Source organism: Mirounga angustirostris, unplaced genomic scaffold (genome assembly GCF_029215605.1).
Source record: "Mirounga angustirostris isolate CCGP_5_RB_7025 unplaced genomic scaffold, mMirAng1.0.hap1 SCAF_9, whole genome shotgun sequence".
NCBI lineage: Eukaryota > Metazoa > Chordata > Mammalia > Carnivora > Phocidae > Mirounga > Mirounga angustirostris.
In genome coordinates this window covers 72,110,481-72,133,558 of record NW_026991717.1, presented here as the reverse complement: position 1 = coordinate 72,133,558, position 23,078 = coordinate 72,110,481, and the positions used below count along the sequence as shown (strand labels likewise).

Below are 23,078 nucleotides of genomic sequence, written 5' to 3'. Positions count from 1 at the left end.
ATCAGAGGTATAGACAATGAACAGATGACACGTAAGTCAACAACATAACTGCATGCTGTGATTACTACCATCAGGGAAATAACCAGGGTGTTATGACAGAGAGTTAGGAGGAGGTCTGTGGGTGGCCACATTAGTCAGAGAGACCAACAGAAGTCAGAAGGCTTTTTCTGCGGTAATGATATTTGAGCTGGAAGCTGAAAGCCGAAAATGAGTCGGGTTGCTGAGATTTAGGGGAAGAGTGTATCAGATGGATGGAAGAGTAAGACCGAATGTGGGAAAGGGTATGGCAAGTTCAGCAAACTGAGAGGAGATCAGGGTTGTTGTGGCACAGAGAGCCAGGGAAAGAGAGTGAAGAGCTGAGATTGAGGGGTCAGGAGAGATTCAAATTATGGTGAACCTTGTATATCACAACCTGGAGTTTGTATTTTACTGTAGGAGCAGTAGAAAACCAATGAAGCATTTTAGGCGAGTAGAGACAGCTTTTGACTTATGCTTTAAACAATCACTCTGGCTACCAATCAGGCTGCTGCTTCTGAAACTTTTAAGTGATAGAATCACCTGGGGATCTTGGTAAAATGCAGACTTAAATTCAGTCGATCTAAGGTGGAGCCTGAGATTCTGCACAAGTTCCAACAGTGCTGGTCCACATTTTGAGTAGCGAAGATGTGGGAAATACACTGCTTTTAGAGAAGAGAGACCAGTTAGAAGGGAGCCTGGACCAGAAGAGTGCTTTTCAAACTCTGTGTCTTATTCTATGAAAGGATATTTATTCTAACTCTGTGTAGTGTACCCCGGTGTTTTCCAATCTTATTTTGTTTATTTTTTAATGACAAAATGCATAAACCCACAGGTTAAAAGAAAAGAAAATTAAAACACAGAAAATGTTCACTTAGTAAAATGGAAACCACTTTAAAATAATAATATCCATATCTGGTAAAGTGTTGGAAAATCAGCAGCTTCATACGCTCCTATTGAAGTCATAGCTCGGTTACAAAATTCTTCAGGGAAATCAGACATTCAGTGTCATGTCTTTTCCTTTATCCAAGCAATTTCATTTCCATTAAAGCTACAGCTTTAATGATGTTCATAAAAGCAATGTCTGTGATACTGGGTAGTTGGAAATAATACCAAGAAGTGGTTAATTTAGGGTGAAATAAGTGATGGGGATTAAGGAATGCACTTGTGATGAGCACTGGGTGTTGTATGGAACTGTTGAATCACTATATCATACACCTGAAACTAATACAACACTGTTAAATAAAACTAGAATTATAATTAAATTAAGTGAAATTTTTAAGAGAGGAAACAAAGTGATTAATTTTAAAAATACATCTATATAATGGAAACCCGGCAGTCACTTAAAATTATGCCCTTAATATATGTTTCCTGTGTTTCCTGGGGGTGCCTGGCTGGCTCAGTCAGTGGAGCATGCCCCACATTGGGCATAGAGATAACTTATAAATATTAATATAAATATATCTATATCTATATCTATATATCACATACATATATGTTTCCTGGCATGGAAATACCTACATTATAATGTTGAGAGAAAGAAGTATACTAATAAACACCAGGTACATTGTAAGTCCCTTTCATAGAAAAATATAGCTGTATGTGTGCACTCACAAAAAATTGAAAAATCTTAGTAGTCATCATTTCTATATCATGAAATTACAGAACTGTTCTATTTTGGAAGGAGTGTTTATATCTCCTAACTAATCTAAAGTTAACATGTAAATTCAGTAATAAAATTTTAAATTTAATTTAAATTTGAAACACATAACTCATTCCTTCAAATTCTGGATCCTACTCTGCATCTTTAGTGGAAGAAGCAATTGATAAGGGGTCAAAATGTCTGGGTTCTACCTCTAGTTTCCATTGTGCTGTAAGTCATGCTTTGAGTAAGTCATGCGATGCATGTAGATCCTAATTCTTCCATCTGTTAAATAAAGGTCATGGCTGAATCAGTATTTCTTTTTTTTTTTTTTAAAGATTTTATTTATTTGAGAGAGAGAGAATGAGAGACAGCACGAGAGGGAAGAGGGTCAGAGGGAGAAGCAGACCCCCCGCTGAGCAGGGAGCCCGATGCAGGACTCGATCCCGGGACTCCAGGATCATGACCTGAGCCGAAGGCAGTCGCTTAACCAACTGAGCCACTCAGGCGCCCTGAATCAGTATTTCTTAAAGTGTGATTGATACTAGAAGTTTGTTAGGCAGTACATTTTTATTTGTTATATATATCATGTTGTTTTAATTTGTAATAGAAAAAATACAACCAGCATATCAAATATACAGTTTCACAGATGGTGTCAGTTAAAACAAGCATAATTTTTATGTCGTTATTTTTAAAGCCTATTTAATATAAAAGTCCATTTAATATTAGATTATTAAATAATGGTATAAATGTACGTGGATACATGGATATAGAAAGTGTCATGAAGATTATAAACAAATGAGTAAAATGCTGTTAGTGAGGGTACCACTCGCTGAAAAATTGCTTCAAGGACTGACAGCCTGAGCCACAAAGGAGTCTGCCCTCTTCCAGTGACTGCAGTGGAGCACTCTGTGGGTACATAGGTCCAGGATCAGTACAATCTGCAGTGAGCAATGAAATTTCAATAGAAACCAAAGGAAACTGAAGTCAATATAAATTCGGATTCATCACATAAGGGAGATGGTATATTATCCTTCACTTCTGTTTGGAGACAAAAATTATACAGAAAATTTCCTCTATAAATAAAGAGAACAGGTTCACTCCCACCCACCTGTGTCAAGAGGCCCAGCTGTTGGATTGTGGTATGACTGCAGGTGCTCAGAGAACACGGGGCCACGAAACACAGAAGTAGCTGGTCAAATTTCCAGGATGACAGGCTGGAATATGCAAAACTCTATACAACTTCTCTTTTCCAAGCAATTCTTTAAAATGTTTGTCTGCATACTCTTTCCAGCTTGATTGAATTGAAGTTAAAGATACAAATCCTTTCCCAGACTCCTGCTTGAACCAATGGAAGTTGTACAATTAAGAATGGTGTGTGTTCTCTCCTAGATACTCAGGAATGAAGGACTCAGCTCAAATGTGTATGGGCTGCTCAACTGTGTTTAAACAGAACCACAGACAAAGATTTATTAATGGCTGATTATTTTTTGCAAGAATAGAGTGTCTTTTCACAAGCCCCTCCAGCTGAACATGGTAGCTCTAACCACCCTTCTATAACTTTCAGATTTATGGCAAAGATGACTAGGATCTGCTCTTTTTGTTCATATCTCTAAAGCCCAAAAACTTAAAGCACAGCTGCCAAAGAAAGTAACAAATGAACTCCCGAGCACTTTTCCATTTTCCTATCGTTGGACTCTTGAGGAGTCAGCTTGGAGTCTGAGAGCTCTCAGACACTACAAGCCTATTTATCCTTCTGTTGTCAGAGGAAGCTGAGAGATTCTTCAGGCAACCAGGAATTAGATCCATTCCCCTGTGCACATACTCACTCAGCTACTCCTGACCTCTGAAGAGATCACATGGAAAGAGCACCATGTCAAGACCAAGTGCAGATTAGTTGGAGAGCTCCACCCTAGATTGTTTTCTTTCCTTTTTTCTTTTATAAAATTCTTCAGCATCTATCATGTACAAGTTATAAATTGAGTAATGAAAAAGCTTCCCTCCGCCAAGGAAGACCTAGAGAGGTTCTTTTCTCTCTTTTCAGTGCAGAAATCTACTAAATGAGCCCTTACGTAAGAATCTAGCTAGTGACACTGTAGCTCAGTACAATGATCTTATTTACATCTGAGCCCTGCTCCATAAAGCTTGTGTGCATCCAACTTACAATTTACATTAAAATACACTAGCAGTAAGGTGCCTGGGTGGCTCAGTCAGTTGAGCATCCAACTCTTGATCTCAGCTCAGATCTTGATCTCAGTGTTGTGAGTTCAAGCCCCACTCTGGGTTCCACATTGGACTTGGAGCCTACTTAAAAAAAATACACTAGAAGCAAGAAATTGTGATTTTGTGTGCATAACACCTATGAGATAAAAAATAAACAAACAGACAAACAAACAAACAAGCCATTATAGTCTGTTCAGATAATTGGATGGGATAAGTCCAATGTGAAATAAAGGGAGACTCCCAGCCATCACCATAGTAAAATAACATAATCAATAGTGGAATGATGGAGACCTAAGCCTTAATCTATATTTGATTTTTTTTTGTTATTTTTTTCTTAAATTATCTTCACTGCCTCATCCCATCTATGTCCAAGAATAGCCACCATTAGTTGAAAATGGTGGCCATTTCTGCTAATGCCATTCATTTAATTCAATTAATTGTATTGAATTGAATTGAACTGAATCCTTACAACTCTGTGATGAGGTATATGTTATTATAGATAATGAAATATAGGTGCTCTAAGTTTAGTAATTTTGTCATCACATCATTTAGTAAGTGCAAGATTTCAATGTCTATGCCTTTCATCCCCACATGAAACATGCCAGTCACTGAAAGCAAGCAAGGAAAATGCCTACCTTGGAAAATAAATTTAATAGTATATTCCTTTAAAAGAAAGTGAACACCATAGACCAATCTAAATTCACACATCATTAGGGAAGGTCTTTTGGTGTCTGCATTTGTCTGTTTTGTTTGGTACTCTACATTATAAATCTACAAAAATATCTGTCACTTACTGTGTGCTCAATAAATAATTGTATAACGAATAAACTCAATGTGTGTCTGTTAGATCAATTAAGACTAAAAAAAATGAGTTTCTATTTTACCTTCACTTACTCTTTCTTTGATGTTTTTCCTTGCTTTATGTCAATCTCAGTTTCTGACCTATATTCTTTTCCTTCTCTCTAAAGAACTTTTAATGTCTGTTGCAAGGCAGGTCTAGCAGAAAAAAATTCCTTCAATTTTTGTTTGTCTGAGAAGTGTTTATTTCTCTTTCACTTTTGAAAGATGATTTCACAGCGTACAGAATTCTAGGTTGGTGGGTTTTTTTCCCTTTCAAGACTTTAAACATTTCACTTCCCTCTCTTCTTGCTTGTATGGTTTCTGAAAGAAGTCAGATGTAATTTCTATCTTTGTTCCTCCATAGGTAAGGCGCTTTTTTGCCTTGGCTTCTTTCGGGATTTTTTGTTGTTGTTGTTATCTTTGATTTTCTATGTATGACAATGATATGCCTAAGTGTAGTTTTTTTTTATTTGTTTGTTTGTTTTTTGGCATTTATCCTGCTTGGTGTTCTCTGAGTTCCCTGAATCTGTGTCTGACATTAAATTAGGAAAATAAGCAGCCATTATTGTTTCAATTATTTCTTCTGTTCCTCTCTGTTTCTTCTCCTTCTGATATTTCCATTAGGCATATGTTACAAATTTTGTAGCTGTTACATGTCTTTAGGATATTCTGTTCTGGGGTTTGTTTGGTTGGTTTTTTTCCAATCTTTGTTTTCTTTGCTTTTCAGTTTTAGAGGTTTCTGTTGAGATACCATCATGTTCAGAGATTTTTTTCTTCAGTTGCTTCTGGTCTAAGTGCTTTTGATCTCTCACATTTCTTTTTGATTCTGTCTTGGGATTCCATTTCTCTGCTGAAATGGCTCATTTTTGCTCTTGCATGCTGTCTGCTTTATCCATTAGAGAGCTTAGCATATTAATTGTAGTTGTTTTAAACTCCTGGTCTTATAATTCCAACATCTCTGCCACATCTGGTTGATGCTTGCTATGTCTCTCCAAAGTATGCTTTTAGTTTTTTGGTCTGCCCTGTCATTTTTTTCTTAATAGCCAGACAGGATGTACTGGGCAAAAGGAGTTGCTGAAATAAGCCATTGGGAATGTAGTGGTGAGACGTGGGAAGAGGGGAGGTGTCCATGGTTCTTTTAAAGGGCTCAGTCTTGCACTGAGCCTGTGCTTCTGGATTTTGAACTTCTCTAGTTTTCTTTTTCTATTTCTTTCTCCCCCATTAGGAGGGACAAGATGGCTAAACTGGCTGGAGTTGGGTATTTCCTTTCCCCTAGGTTAGTTAGGCTCTGATAGAACTGTAGCAGGTTAAGTGCTGGTTAATTATTCCCCTGAGGGCAAGCCTTGTTAAGGAAGAACAGATTGCTCTAGTGCATTTCAAAGTAGTTCTTCCCCCATGCCTCCTTGCCAGAGCATTAGGGGATTTTTCTCCAGTATTTACTGTGCTTGAGCTCCTAGACATAATCTCACAATATTGTGGGGTTCCCCTATGACTGTGTGCCCTGGAGTTTTTAACTCTCAGACTTGTCCACACTAAGCCTCCAGCAATTCATCAATTACAGTTTGGGTTTTCCTGTCCAGCACTGATTCCCATTGCAGTTTGTGCTCATGAGTCTTTGCTCCAGTAAGCAGCAACTCCCTGTTTGTACTGTCTGTCTCTCCAATTGTGGGGTCAGCAATTAGTTCTGTGTTCTCCTCCTCTACAGATCCAAGAACAGTTGTTGATTTTTCAGCCTGCTCAGCTCTTTACTTGTTAGGACAAGTGGTAACTTTAAAGCTCCTCACATGCAGGGGTGTCTGGTGGTGCAGTCAGTTAAACATCTAACTCTTGGTTTCAGCTCAGGTCCTGATCTCAGGGTCCAGAGATCGAGCCCTACATCGGGCTCTGCACTCATTGTGAAATCTGCTTGAGATTCTTTCTCCCTCTCCCTCAACCCCTCCTGCTTGTTGTGCTCTCTCTCTCTCTCTCAAATAAATAAATAAATAAATCTTTTTAAAAAATAAATAAATAAGGCTCCTTACATGCAGAACAAGAAACTGGAAGTCCCTAGTTTTTGTTTTTTAATAACCTTTATTTTCACATAGCAGAACCTGTGAACTATAGAAAGTTAGAAATATAGACAAGGAAAGATACAAAAATAAAATTAAAGTATTCCTGCAACTCAGAGATTACCTTTTTAAATATCTTATTATATATCCTTCTTGTTTTTCTCAGTTAATATCTATCATTCAAATAAAATAAATATTTATCTCATCTAACTCTCAAACCATATTTAAATTTCTCTAAGTGTCTCAAAAAAGAACATCATTGCTAATTAGTGCAATCTAAGACTACCCATAGCATGAAGACATTCTGTCCCTTAAGTTTCTTTTCTAGAATACTATTAGTTGAAGAGCCTGGGACAGCTGCCCTGCTGCCTCAGAGTGACTGTGCCTGCCAGTATCATGCTGGCAGAATTGTATGAGCAGTGATGTTCTCCAAAGGAACAGCTGTGGAAGGCAATAAATGAGTCGGTGCCGCATCTGGAAAGGTGGCTTGATGTGGAGCATGGATAAATTGGTAAAGCAGATCTCTCCCCACAGAACGCTTCCTAAGAACTTGAACAGCCATTAAGTGAGGAATAAAAATCTGTCAGGGGGAAAGAAGGCTTATCAGATACTGTCCTCAGCCCCATCAACTTGTTGCTTTTCCACTTGGTTGACATTCTACTAGTCGCTGGACCCCAGACAGAGCTGATCTCTCCCTTTAAAACAAAATTATTATTTACTTCAACAGCAGTGATGCAACATGACAGTCTTACCTTTGGGAATAGTCAGATGTGGCAGCTAACTTTATGTGCTGAATGAAGATAACCTCATGCTGTGCAGACTTCCCGGCTTAAGTTCAAACTCAATCATATGCAAGAAAGAGGTACCAGCTCACTTGGGAAATTATATACGACATAAAAAAACAATGCTCTACTTCACCTCCGAAGCCTCCTTGACAACCTGCAGGTGCAGGTTTAGGTACTGGCTGCAAGTGCCCAGGGAACACAGTGCGCTCACCGCACAGATGTAGAAGGCTGAATCACTGAGCTGAGCGGCTGTGATGTGCAGGGAGCTGTGCTTGGAGGTGGTATCCAGAGTCGTTGTGTACCTTCCATCTGATGTTTTGCTGTCACTGTAAACCACGAATATCAGAGCAGCATATCAGTGCCCTGCTTGTACCACCTTAAGTTGCTAAAAGGGTCCACTGTATAGTTGCATTGAATTGTGCAGTTCTCCCCCTCCAGGATGACCAGGGATGGAGGATTCTGTTCCACTTGATTTTTGCCACTCACCCCTATTCAGAAAGCAAAGTGAGATTTAAGAAATAGATCATCCATTTGAATGCTTCCTAACCTGCAGCCCTTCCTTTTCTCCACAATGAATCCCAGGTAAACTATAAAATGGCCCCATTTTCTTCCCTTCTCCTATCTCAGTGCAATAAGCTTTTGCTGAAAATCCTAAGAAAATGTTCCCTGACTTCCTGCATCAACCTGGCTAAAACTCGGCATTAACTTACAACAAAAATGAAGCCACAAAACCACCAAGGAGGTTCTCAGATGCTTCTCCATCCTTCTGCACAGGGCTGCCCCAAAAGCTGACTTGTCTATTCAACCTTTTTTTAACACTAAACAAAGGGATTCTCCGGGTGTGTGATCAGCCAATCAAAGACCACATGCCCCTCCTATACATAATCTTTCTATAAGCAAGGCCATTGAAAACACTGCCATCTTGGGGCTGTAGCTACAGTTGCTCAAAAGCTCTGATTCGTGCTGGGTTTTCTCCTTGCCATTTGCAATATGGTATAGGATATAAGCCCTAATATGCCTGTTTAAGCACAGTAGACTAGTACTTAAAACATGTTTGAACACTTCAGTCTGAATTCTGGCTGTAAGTGATATTGGATCAAAGAGTTAAGCCTCAGCTTTCTCATCTGAGAATAAGTGTAGTAACACTTATCTGACAATTTTGGAAAGATTTAGAAGACATGATGCAAGCCACCTCTTCCTATACAGAACCACTACACTGATTTAACAATGATATTAGTACCTTGAAGACAAATTCAGAATCCAGCTGAGAATTAAAAGCACCCCAGAGGAGCACAAACTGAGAACAGTTACATTGATACAGGTGAGAAGAGCAATTTCACTTTACCCTTATTTGTCCCTCCACCACATCAAGTTAGCCCAGTACCAAAAAGATTGCCTAGGCCATGATTTCTGCCACGGAGAGGTAGGTGTTTGGAGGGTAGGGAGTGAGAATGGAGCACCAACCTGGTTTCCTAGCCTCTCAGGGCCCCCTCCACGGGGCTGAGTTCTATCTTGCTTATACCAGGGCTGAACAACAGGCAGAGCCCAATCCCTTGGGACAGCTAGAAACAAAAGTAAAGAAGGGTATCATTCTACAACTGGTACTGTTTGCAAGATTGGGACTAGGTGCAGAACTGAGGTTTTACCCCCACAAAGAAGGGAAGGAAGGGAAGGAGGCCTTATGGCCAATAATTCAAACCACCCTCCCTGAGCCAGTTTCTATCTCACCTCATACAGAGCACTGAACAATGGACAGAGCTTGATCCTCTCAGCTAATTTTTTTAGATATGACCCCAAAGGCACAGACAACAAAAACAAAAATAAACAAGTGGGATTGCATCGGACTAAAAAGCTTCTGCATGGCAAAGGAAATAGTCAACTGAATGAAAAGACAAGTATGGGACTGTATATTTGTGAACCACACATCTGATAAGAGACTAACATCCAAAATATATAAGGAACTCAAACAACTCAACAGCATGAAAACAAATAACACAATTTAAAAATGGGCAAAGAACCTAAATATAAATTTCTCCAAAGAAGACATGCAAATGGCCAGCAGGTATATAGAAAGGTGTTCAGCATAACTAATCATCAGGGAAATGCAAATAACACCCACAATGAGATATTATCTCACATCTGTTAGAATGACTATTGTCAAAAAGGCAAGAGATAACAAACTTTGGTGAGGATGTAGGAAACAGGGAGCCAGGTGTCTGGGTGGCTCAGTTGGTTAAGCGTCTGCCTTCAGCTCAGGTCGTGGTATTGAGCCCCACGTCGGGCTCCCTGGCTTCTCCCTCTCCCTCTGTTTCTCCCCCCTGCTTGTGCTCTCTCTCTCTGTCAAATAAATAAATAAAATCTGAAAGAAAGAAAGAAAGAAAGAAAGAAAGAAAGAAAGAAAGAAAGAAAGAAAGAAAGAAAGAAAGAAAGAAAGAAAAAGAAAGAAAGAAGAAAGAAAGAAAGAAAGAAAAAGAAAGGAAGAAAGAAAGGAAGGAAGGAAAGAAAACAGGGAGCCCTTGGGCACTGTTGGTGGGAATATAAATTGGTACAGTCACTATGGAAAACAGTATGGAAGTCCCACAAAAAATTAAAAATAGAACTACCATACAATCCAGCAGTCCCACTTCTGGGTATAAATCCAAAACAAATGAAATCAGAAACTCAAAAAGATATCTGTGCTCCCACGTTCATTGCAGCATTATTCACAATAGCCAAGGTATGGAGAACAACATACATGTCCACCAATAGTTGAAATCCTGCCATTTGTGACAACATGGATGCACCTAAAGGACACATAGTAAATGAAATAAGCAAAACATGGAAAGACAAATATTGCATGAATCAAATTGTATGAGGAATCTTAAAAAGTTAAACTCACAGAAGCAGAGAGTAGAATGATGGTGTTAAGGTGGCTTGGGTGTGGGGGAAAATGGGGAGATGTATGTCAAAGGATGCAAAGTTCCAGTCATGCCAGATGAGTAAGTTCTGAAGATCTAATATACAAGATGGTGACTATAGTTAATAGTATTGCATACTTGAAATTTGCTAAGAGAGTAGGTTGTAAGCATTTTCATCACACACACACCCATACACACACAAAATAGTAAATATGTGAGGTAGTGGATATGTTAATTAGCTTTTTGTGGTAATCATTTCATAATGTATACATATATCAAAACATTATGTGGTATACCCTAAATGTAGACAATTTTTATTTGGCAATTTTACATCAGTAAAGCTGGAAAAATTTTTAAACAAAAGAGAGGATGCATATAAAGTGCCTACAGTGGGGAATAGTTTGGATTTAGCCCTCAACTAAAATATAAACTCCTTAGGATATCTGTTCTATTCTCTACTATACCCTCAGTTTGTGGAAATGGGCACATAACAACGTTTTACTGAATGAATTAATGATAATTTTTTGCTCTAATACTGAGAGTGGTATTTTTTTTTTACTCATTTGTAATTCAACAACTTTTTTGTAGGCCTACTGTTTGTCAGGTATGCTTGTATGTGTTGAGAATAAGCAAAGTCTCTGCACTCATGGAATTACAATCTAGTAAGGGTAAGGGCAGACTATTTGAGCACAGACACTGGTAAGTGGTAAGTTTAGAAGCTTTTGAAAATTCTCTTCTTATTGCTTCTATTTTCTCAGTGAATAGTTGAGGGTGTAGATACATGAGGCTTCATTGCAAGTTTGAGATAAGGTACACAGAGTGGCTGAATGCAAAAGATGGAAAGAGATATATACCATGCAAACACTTATCAAGAGAAACCTGGCGTACTGTATGCATAGAAAACAAACTAGGCTTTAGGAATAGAATTATTAGAGGTAAAGAAGGTGCCATGGTTAATTTTATGTGTCTACTTGACTAGATCATGGTACCCAGATATTTGGTCAAACATCAGTTTAAAAGTCACTGTGAAGGTTTTTTTCATTTTTGTTTTGTTTTGAGAGACAGAGGCAGAGGAAGAGGGAGAAAGAGAATCCCAAGCAGGCTCCACATCACACGGGGCTCCATCCTATGACCCTGAGATCATGACCCGAGCTGAAAGCACTAGTCGTATGCTTAACCGACTAAGCCACCGAGGCGCCCCTGTGAAGATACTTTTTAGATGAGATTAACGTTTAAGTCAATAGACAGAGTAAGGCAGATTACTCTCTATAACGTGAGTGGGCCTCATCCCATCAGTTGAAGATCTTAAGAGAAAAATATGGAGGTCCTGGAGGTAGAAGGAATTCTGCCTCCAGACTGCCTTTGGACACAAGCTGCAACACCAGCTCTTCCCTGGGTCTCCGGCCTGCCCACCTGCCCTATAGAATTTGGACTTGCCAGTCTCCACAATCACATGAGCCAATTCCTAAAATCAACATCTCTCTGTGTCTGTCTCTCTCTTTACACACACAGACACATACACAGACAGACACACACCCTGCTGATCTTATTGATTCTGTATTTCTGGAGAACCCTGACTAATATGGAGAGTATTTTTAGAAATTAATGAAGAAATTTCATATTTAAAAAAAATCAGTCTTAAATTTGATTACACCTAAATAATACAGATGGTTTGTTTGTGTTGTGTACTTTTGTGAACATCTGTTGGATTTCACAATAAAAGGGTTTTTTAACTATTGATGGTGATATTGTAGCCCCAAGAAATGGTTGATCCCTCAGAGACACTCACTTCAGGGAAGAACTAAAACACAGAATCGGCCCAGCAAACTCAGGAGGGAGAAGGCTGAGGGAAGAGAGGAGAGGATAGAGGGAGAAAGAATCTCAGACAACAAAACAGTCCATACCCATTCTGCTTAAAATAAGGGTACTATGTTTGAAATAGAGTCCATTTTGAACAGCACTCTCAAGAGAGGCCATGATAGTTACTACAATGGATTTTCATAAACTTCATCGAGAAGCGTATGCAGTAATGGAAGAAAAGTCAGGAAATTTCCTGCAAAACAATGACAGGATCCAAAACACTGAGGCAGCAGCAGATTTCAAGGCATTTCAAGTAGCTGCGACTCTTCTGAACTCCAAACCCAAGTCTTGGTTATTTAATTCCTCCTCTTGAAGAAGAACACAAAAGATACAAAGTTGCACTTATTCTTCAAACTTAGCTGTCCACTTCCCATTCTTGGATGAATCATTTGCGAACATGGCATCAGCTATTTGGGTCTTCTCAATCCAAAACAACTGACAGAGTCAGAAAAACAGGCAGATTTTTCACATGGCCTGAAATGACCTCTCACTACACATCTTGGTCAAGTCATGGGCTGGGTTTACCTCTCCTTCCTTCTCTAATGGAATTTCTTCCGTTCACATCATTTTCTCTGCATTAAATTCTAGAATGGGATCCAGGCTGAGTGGACATATATATTCTTTACATACCCAGTAAGCTATTAAATATTAAAGTATAAATTTTGGATGAAAACACAGTGGCTAGGTTGAAAACCTTAATAAGGAAAAATATTAAAGTGAGAAAAAAACCCAAAGAGAATTTTTAAAATTAATGAAGAATAATTAGTCATTCAAGAATGGATGTTGAGTCTGATTAGTTGCTTCAAAATAAGCAAACAAAATCAAGGAAAACAGAAAGCCTTGAACCTCAAGCTCACTTCTTACATGGATACACATCCAAATGAAGGATTTAAAGAAGGGGCGCCTGGGTGGCTCAGTTGTTAAGCGGCTGCCTTCGGCTCAGGTCATGATCCCAGAGTCCTGGGATCGAGCCCCGCATCGAGCCCCGCATCGAGCCCCGCATCGAGCACCCCGCTCCGCGGGAAGCCTGCTTCTCCCTTTCCCACTCCCCCTGCTTGTGTTCCCTCTCTCGCTGTATCTCTCTCTGTCAAATAAATAAAATCTTAAAAAATAATAATAATAATAATTTGGGAGAAACTAAAGAAAATATGAGATAAAAGTTTACCATTTTAGAGTGCTATGGATTGTTAAACAGGACACACGACTCAGAATCGATAAAAAAGAATTCGTTAAATTTACTATATAATATTTTTAAAAATTCTGGGTGGCAAGAAAACTCCAGAAAGTCAAAAGGATGATAATAAACATTTTAAAAAGGCACATATATATGACAGACATATTACAATTTTCTAAACACAGACAATGTTCCTCAAAATCTGTATAGTTAAAAGACAGTAACATAGTAGGAAATGGGCAGATATATGTGCAATTTATAGAGAAAACATGTAAACAGCTTTTAAATATATGAAATGAAGTTCCATCACATTTATAATTAAAGAAACTATTAATAATAAGGGAAGCCTAACTGACAAGCAAAAGTCAAAAACCTCAGTAATCCACAAGGTGTGGGGAAATAGGTTTTCTGCCCAGTCACCACTATTAACAGTACATATTATTCTTTTCCTGAATAATATTTTATTTTCCCTGAAGTGAATAATTAATGATTATATTTTTCTGTTTTAATTGTTTTGGCTTTCTCACTTTTTTAAAAAAGATTTTACTTATTTATTTGAGAGAGACAAAGCAGGCATGCCCAAGTGCAGGAGCACGAGCAGGCCGGAGGGGCAGACGGAGAGGGAGAAGCAGACTCCCCACTGAGCAGGGAACCCCATGCCTGGCTCCATCCCAGGACCCTGAGATCATGATCTGAGCCAAAGGCAGATGCTCACCAACTGAGCCACCCAGGTGCTCCTTGGCTTTCGGACTTTTTGATGTGATGCTCCTCAGTTCATAATAACTACCTTCCATTCTTCTGCAGGGTTTGCAAAGTGATCACTGCTTCTTATATAGGCTCTATAAAGAACATGGGGGTGTCCGTAACTTATGTATTTTCTCTTCGGTCCTCTTATGATCTTCCAAATGTCTCCAAAATACACACACACACACATTACTTACCATAATTATTTTTTTTTAAGATTTTATTTATTTATTTATTTATTTATTTATTTATTTATTTATTTGACAGGGAGAGACCCAGCAAGAGAGGGAACACAAGCAGGAAGAGCGGGAGAGAGAGAAGCAAGCTTCCCGCTGAGCAGGGAGCCCGATGCGGGGCTCGATCCTAGGACCCTGTGATCATGACCTGAGCTGAAGGCAGACGCTTAACGACTGAGCCACCCAGGCGCCCCGCTTACCATAATTATTAAAATGTACTTGGTGCCTCTTTTTCCTAAACCTTACCAGAGGGTACAGCACACACTGAGACGCTTCTCTCCTAAGTACTCCTCGGTTTCTTCTTTATTTGGTCTGCTGAGCAAGTTTGCATTGCTCCATATACAGCTCACCCTCTAAAATTTTTCTAACATCACTGTCCACTGTCACTTTTTTTCTGTTCTCTTTGTCGGTTTATGCCCTTTATAATTTCTTTACCACCTTTTTAACAGGGCTTCAGGGGATATAGAAAGGAAATGTATGGCGCAGCTTTCCTCCGCACTGCAAAACCACCTCACTCGAAGCCTAGTTATTAGAAGGCTAATGATCCATATACTTGCCAAGAATAAAAGGAGGGGCACAGCGGGTGATTTAGATATGAGCCAATTCCTCCATTCTGTCTCTACCCCCACCCCTTGGTGTTGAATATCAGCCTAAGTCTGTTACCTGATTTACTAGAAAAGAAAGCATGGCAGAGGTCCCTGGCCTCTCTTTTCCTAGCTCAGGTTCATGTGTTCACCCTCCTTTCTTCCCTCCCTTCTTTTTCTAATAAACCCTGGTTTGGGGCTGAAGCTCTCCCATCACCTCTCCTGCCATACTCTGTCAGGAAGACACTGGGCAGAGGCCACCTCCTCAGGCACACCGTGTGTCTCTAAATGTGTCATAGACACAGCAATACCCACCAGGGTGCCCTGAACAACATGTGGGGCTGGACGTTCACTGCAAGGATGAGCAAGTGACCACTTCACTGTTAGGTGGTTTTATCTTGAAATTGCTTATACCTTGGCTGAGGAACTCTTGGCATCGAACTGTTCTCAATGTCACTAAGGAACAGCTGGGGTTGGGGGATGTTACTTCTGGTTCTTATGCTCTAGTCATTTGTATGATTTTGTATCAAGCAGACACTGAGGGACAAACAACCACAGACTGTGCTGGAACCAGAGTGGATCAGGCAGAGACGCTCAGCATCCAGGCCCCTGCTCTGCTCAGAGTTTGTGCTCAGCTCCCCCTGCAGTCCCCGTCACTGTGTCACTCACGACACAATAGTAAACAGCTGAATCTGACGCTTGCACTGAGCCTTTCTGCAGGTGGAAGGATTTGGAATCTCTGTCATAGTTGGCTTCAAAGCCTTTCTTGCTTCCCTTCTCCTTGTCCCTCGAGGCTTTCAGGAGGAGCTCTGGACCTTCTCCCGGATACTGGACATACCAATAAAGGGTAGGGTACCCTGATGCTGAATAAGTACAGTTCACAGTCAGGAAAGCCTTCTCTGAGAGGGTCACTTGGCCCTCCGTCTGAGTCACTGAGTCTCCATGGGTTTGTCCTGAGGAAAAAGAAAAGAGACCTTGTCACCTTGGGCATAAAGCTCTTGGATAAATTATAGTTAAAGGTTTTGCTGACACAACGCAAGAAAGAATCCAAATTTTAAGAGGCATTTACTTACCAAACATTAAGAGTACCACAGTCACGAAGCCTGGAGAACACTTCATCTCTGGAGTGTCACCTAAATAATGTTCATCAATCTTACCATGAAGAAAGGTTGGAGTGACAGAGAAATGATCAGTGCAAGCCCACATTTCACACAGGAAATGTGATTGTGGTAGGAAGCTGCACCCCCTGGTGGACAGGGACGGAAATGCGTGCATGTTGGCCAGAGGCCTCCCAGAGTCAGCCGTCTGTGTCATCCCTGACTTCCTGAGGCACATGTCAGTCTTCATATGGCCCCATGGAAGTCTGAACAACAGCAGTCCTCACCTCTCAGGCCTATTTGTTCTTGAGACACTACCTGATATGGAAGTTCTTTAACATAGCATCCCAGGGCATTTCTGTAGCTGGGAGGATAGCAATCTTCACAAGTATTTTACTATATGACTTTATATTCTCATGTATCCATTGTGGGCCAGCCTATAGCCCACTAACTGCCAGAAAAGGAGTAGGGGTTGAATATGCAAAAAGTAATAGGAAGTCAGGTCATTGCTGAGTGAATCTGTGTTTTTGGCATCATGCCCCAATATTTAGAACTGTGACTGTCAGTTTTTAAGCACTCACTAAATATTTGTTAAATTTAACAAAAATAATGGACAAATGGGCTTTACTTGAAATACAGTATTTATGTGGTCCTAAAATCATATCAATCATAAGGAATGCTATCTTTTTAATACAGTTTTTCAGAAGAAAAGTCACAGTATTTTATAGTCAAATATTTTAAGAGTCAACTATTCCTAAATTTCAGAATCATTAAAAAGTGAAAAATAAGAATTCTAGACAGAAGAAACATCATACATGAAGTTGTCAGATCCCTATGGAATGATCTGAGATTCTTATGTTCTCACTGTTTTATTAACTTCAGCATAAAGTGACTAGTGTATGTGAATCAGGCAGCAAATACTAATGCTATACTCTTAACAGATTTTAGCCTCAAGGATGCCTTCCATTACCATGCCTCTGTCACATTTTGTTGCCAAGATTTAATTTTAAAAAAAGTATTTCCCCACAAGGTAAGAAATCAGGATTATCAGGGTAAAGTTCTGGAGAGGGACACATCTTCTGTAAATCCCCATAACAGTTATCTCTAGACACATAGATGGAAGCTTAGCTCAGGCTGTTTCCTGGAGGCCACTCTCCAGAGATTCAGATCAAGGAGTTCATGAGTCCAGAGCCAATATGGGAAAGGTTTTCCAGATGCAGACTGAAGTAAGAAACACAGGCCTGGAAACACTTTAGATTCACGTATCCCTTCCTTTCCCCTCCACCTTCTAAATCACATTGTCAGAGCCTGCCACAAAACTATGCTAGAAAGGAATTTGGGACAAGATCCTACAAACCTATACTCAGATATGCAGGGAGAATCCCAAAGAGGTTGGGATGATGCTGGTTGAAAATAAACAGGGGGCAACTGGGTAACTCAGTCAGTTGAGCTTCAGGCTCTTGGTTTCGACTGGGGTCATGATCTCCGGGTCTTGGGATGGGAGTCACCAGAAGTCTGCTCAAGATTCTCTCCCTCCCCGTCTTCCTCCCTCTCTGCCCCTCCCCCCACCCATGCTTGCACTCTCTCTCTCTCCCTCTCTAAAATAAATAAATGAAATCTTTTAAAAAAAATAAACAGTATAGCACATGGATGCAGAAAGACATTATAACTTTAAGAAAAAGCATAGTTTCAGGCCAATGAAAGCCTACAGGAGAAATATTTTGCTTTTTGGGTCACACAAGAAGCCTTGGACAACATTGATGGAATATACTGCATAGTGAATTTGGATATTTAATGGCTTTTATTAATGTGTAATTTACATAACAATAAACTGCACCAAATTAAATAATTCTGTATGATTTGACTCATATATATCCTTGTCAAACCATCACCACAATCTAGATAATGAACATATGCATCACCCCAAATGTTCCTTCATGTCTCTTTGTAATCCTTCTCACAACTCTCTCCTGCCCCATTTCCAGGAAACACTTTGGTCATGAATTAGTCTACATATTTCATAATTTTGTATAAATTTTATACAGATTGCACTCTTTTGTCTGGCCTCTTCTCAACATAATTATTTTGAAATTCTTCATTGGTCATAATTATCAAGACAGTTTCTTTCTGTTGCTGTGTAGTATCCTGTCACATGCATATAAAACAATTTGTCTATTCATCTGTTGATGACCGTATCAATTGGTCCACATGGGGCTGTTAAAAATAAAGCTGCTGTGAACACTTGTGTTTAAGATATTCTATAGTCATGGGGCGCCTGGGTGGCTCAGTCACTGGGCATCTGCCTTCGGCTCAGGTCATGATCCCAGGGTCCTGGGATCTAGCCCCGCTTCGGGCTCCCTGCTCAGTGGGGAGCCTGCTTCTCCCTCTCCCACTCCCCCTGCTTGCATTCCCTCTCTCACTGTGTCTCTCTCTGTCAAATAAATAAATAAAATCTTTAAAATATATATATATATTCTATAGTCATATGCTTTCATTTCTCTTGGGTCCATATCTGGGAGTAGAATGGTTGGATCATATGGTAGGTGTACATTTGACTTTGTTAAACCAATTTGTTCTAGTAGCTGTTTTTGTAGATTCCCTAACATTTTCTGCTCAATTATGCTGTGGTTAAAAGATAAGTTCACTTCTTCCTTTCCAAACTGTATGGCTTTTATTTCTTCCATGTGCCTTATTGCATTGGCTAGAACCTCTACTTCAATATTAAATACAAGTGGTAAGAGCCAAAAGTCTTCCCTCATTTCTGACACCAAGGAGAAAGCATTTCAGCTTTCACCATCAACTAGGGCATTTGATGTAGGTCTTTTGTTAGCCCTTTTTTAAGTTGAGGAAATTCCCTTCAATTCTATCTAATTTGCTGGAAGTTTTAATCAGGAATGAACTTGGATTTTGTCAAATGCTTTCTCTGTACCTATTGAGATACCCTCCTAAACTGTTCATCTCCTACTTGTCAATCTCTTTGGATATATTATTGATAAATTGTCACAACAAAATAAATACTAAAGAAGACATCACTTCCCATTTTACAAATAATGAAACAAAGCTCAAAAGTATCCAGAAAGTTCATGGCAGAGCTAATAGTTTAGAAAACAAAGCTGGATAATAGTAAAAGCCTGTTCCCTGTTTTTGCCAATATAGATTGTTGTCAGAGAAAGATTGAGAGAGAGACTAGGCAGTAATAAAATGACTTCTTCCCAAGCCTTTGAAATATTTTAAGACAATCTTTTATAGGTTCTTTATTTATGCAAATGCAACCAATAAAAAAGAATTAAATAATTGCAGGATTGGCTCTTTTACCAAAAGAGGAAAGAAAACATATTATAATGGATGCCCAAACTGCTCTTCAGGAGCTGACCATTGGGTAGTGGCTTCACCTTCCATTCAGAGCAATTATTAGACACTTGTTTTAAGCAATGCACTGTAGCAAGAGTGACAAACTCTCCTAGGGTTCTGTGATGCACTGATATATTGGAGCTCCATCCATGACTAGTGATCACTCTCTTTCTCTGTTCCTTGAAACTTGCTTGTGATAATGCAGTCCAGAACATAGTTATTCCAATTACCTACTATAAACATTTCCCCAAAATTTTGAAATAGAATGGCCTTATGATCCAGAAATTCAACATCAGGAATCTACTCAAAAATTGAAAGAATTTGGCTATATCCCTATAATATTGAGGTGATTGTAGATTCCTATTTCCACCAAATGGTGGAAGAAACCCAAAAGTCCATCAAGAGATACAGATAAACAAAATGTGCTATGTACATACACTGGAATATTATCCAACCTTAAAAAGGAAAGAAATGTGGGCATGCGGTGGAACATGGATGAACCCTGAGGACATTATGTCAAATGAAATGTCACAAAATGACCAATACTGCATAATTCCACCTCTATGAGGTATCTAAAGTAGTCAAACTCATGGAAAGAGAAAGCAGAATGGTAGTTCCCAAAGACTGGAGGGATGGAATAATGGAGAGTTATTGTTTAATGAGTATAAATACTCAGTTTTTCAAGGTGAAAAGAATTTTAGAAATGGATGGTGGTGCTGGTTGAACAACAGTGTAAATGTGTTTAATACCACTGATCTGTGCAATCAAAAAAAATTTTAAATGGTAAAAGTGTACGATAAAATGGTAAAAGTTTGTAATTAAAAATATTTCAAGAGATTCTTAAGATTTCTTCTCTACGTATCTGTCTTCCTAACAAATATAAGAGGGTGTTACAATACAAGACCAATTATCAACCATCCATTATCGTTCAAATTTTAAGGCACTGAGCAAATGGAGTTAGAGGTGGAAGGAGGAAATTGGAGAGAATGAGGATTTTGGAGTATGGAACATTTTTTAAAAGATTTTATTTGTTTATTTATTTATTTGAGAGAGAGAGAGAGCATGAGTAGGGGGAGGGGCAGAGGACACAAGGAGAAGCAGACTCCCCGCTGACCTGGGAGCCCGAACTGGGGCTAGATCCCAGGACCCTGGGATCCTGACCTGAGCCAAAGGCAGACACTTAACCAACTGAGCCACCCAGGTGCCCCTGGAGTGTGGAACATTGATCAAACAGGAGAGCTTGGAAGTGTGCAAACTAAACCATATGTTTGCAAAAAATACTTTTGAAGGAGTGTTGAAATCAAGAGCAGGAACAGACAAAGGGGAAAATTCATACTCTGCTCTTTCATTGTGTCCCCCTAAGAACCCCTAATGATGATCATTTGTTAATGAGACTGGTGGGAAGCAGGTAAGCCTTCTGTATGCAGACTGAGCACACCTATGCTAGAGGTGTTAATAAGGTGGAATGAACACTAATATGAACTTGTCACAGAGCAGGATCCTTAAAAATTAAATGCAAGTACAACGACTCACAGTAAACAAACCTAATTAAATTAAATCATTACATGGTATAAAATGGCATGATATAAAACAAAAACACAAAAAGCACAGAGGCATTTCACAATTTTCCTTAGTCTAACAATGCCTGTAACATAATATATGCTCAATAAATATTTACTGAACAAATTGATCTGAAAATCCAACTATTCACACACATTATTACTGATTTTTAAGTCAAATGTTTCTAAATTTCCTTAGCCAATTCTTCTGGCTAAATCTAATTGCAAAATGGCAATTTGTTTACTGTGGCTATTCTAGTCTTCAATAAACAATTTCAACACAAATTTATAGGGATAAGGATGTTTTTGATGCATGATAACTTTTATCCAGCGAGATATTTTCTTAGAGTGAGTTTTTCCCTTGAAGCCTATACCTGTTCCACTTCTTGTCTGGGATGGCAATCCCCCGCCTTGGGCCCTACAGCAGGGAGATGCATCAAGAAGAGCCCTGGGGTTTGGGTACACCCCCCTCCATCACGCATTTTACTGTAGACTCCCTCAGTGCACAGAAATACACCACAGAGTCCTCCAGCTCTGAATCAAAGGTGACAAGTTGGATGGGTTTTCTTGTCTTCGGGAAATCCAATGAGTAGCAACCTTCTGTAGCATTTTGCTGGCTGTAAGAATCTTGATGAATACGGAATATCATCACTCCACCACTGGGCTACTTATACCACATAGACTATAACTTAGATCACTGGTGTTATATGTGCATTCCAGAGTGACAGCACCCTTCTCCTGCACCAACTTTGCTGGTTGGGCTTGAGTTACCTTCTGACAAGTATGGATCCTAAAGGAAAAAAACATGGAATCAGGGGTGTCAGAGTAAGTGATGTGGCACAAAGAAATTCTGTATTACATGCTACAATCCCTCCTTCCCATAAGACCCACAGGAGACTGCCTATCTCCCTTGTTTTAGGTCATAGAGCAGGCACATTCCCACTGGGACTCTCCCTACCTAGCCACATGGAAGCCATGACCACCTTCAGGAGCCTGGAGAGCAACAGGTTTGAGTTCTCCCACTAGATGGAAAATGTCTTCTTCTTCAATTTCAGGGCTTGGCACTTTGAGGAGAGCCTGACAGGGTGAGGGAAGGACTGCTGAGTATGTGTTGCTGTGGCCCAAGAACAGGAAACAGGGCTTTCCTGGTGTAGCAAATGTGTGGGTCATGTCACACTTCTCTATGAAAGAGCTGAGATTCCCACTACCCAAAATTCTTTTGCATTAAGCCACTTTAATTGAGAACCTTACATCTGAAAATACATATGAGTAAAATTTATATTGAAATGCGGATTTGAGGATTGATGGTTTAACTAACTGTGATGTTCATTCATTATATCTGCGATAAAGTGGGTGGGTGGCACTTAAAGAAAATATGACAGATAGGGCTCACCTTGGGAGCACATTTACTAAAATTAGAATGGTACAGAGAAAATCAACATGGCCCATGTGCAAGAATGACATGCAAATTCATGAAGCATTCCATAATCTTTAAATACCACATGTAATGAATTATGGAAACAACATAAGATGTAAGAATCATGAAAAAAGAATGTAAGAATCATGTATGCCTGCCCTATGTGATTTCACCCAAGGTAGACATAAATCACTTTATGATAAGAAGACGCAGTGTTTAGACTAATCACTGTAGCTCTTTCAATGTACCTATTGTTATGTCAGTGTTCCTCCTCACTGTCAATGTCTATACAGATGCCTGTGTTGGGGCCAAATTCAGAAAATTCTTAATCACTTTTTGCTAAAGAGTGTAGACCTCAGACCTCAGACAATAGATCCTGTCACCGAGGTCTCCTCACTGTTTCATTTCCACAGCTCAGCTCAGTTCTGTTCAGAAAGGCCAGAATAGATGCCAGAGTTTGGTCATTAAGTTATCAATCCTTTGAATTTATACTTTTCCTCTTACCTCAGCTGAACCATAGTAAGCTTCCATGCTTCATACGCTCAGTTCTGAGGACACGAGGTAACCACTCAGTCTTCTTATACTCCTTCTCTCCCCCCAGTACCC

The 23,078-nt window shown here is 39.5% G+C and overlaps 1 non-coding gene across 1 annotated transcript; it reads left to right on the top strand.

The window, feature by feature from the left end:
• Positions 1-22,440: 22,440 nt before the first annotated feature.
• Positions 22,441-22,547, top strand: LOC123862582 (U6 spliceosomal RNA). Its single transcript, XR_006795283.1, has one exon. It is a non-coding gene; the product is annotated as a U6 spliceosomal RNA (small nuclear RNA).
• The last annotated feature ends 531 nt before the right edge of the window (positions 22,548-23,078 follow it).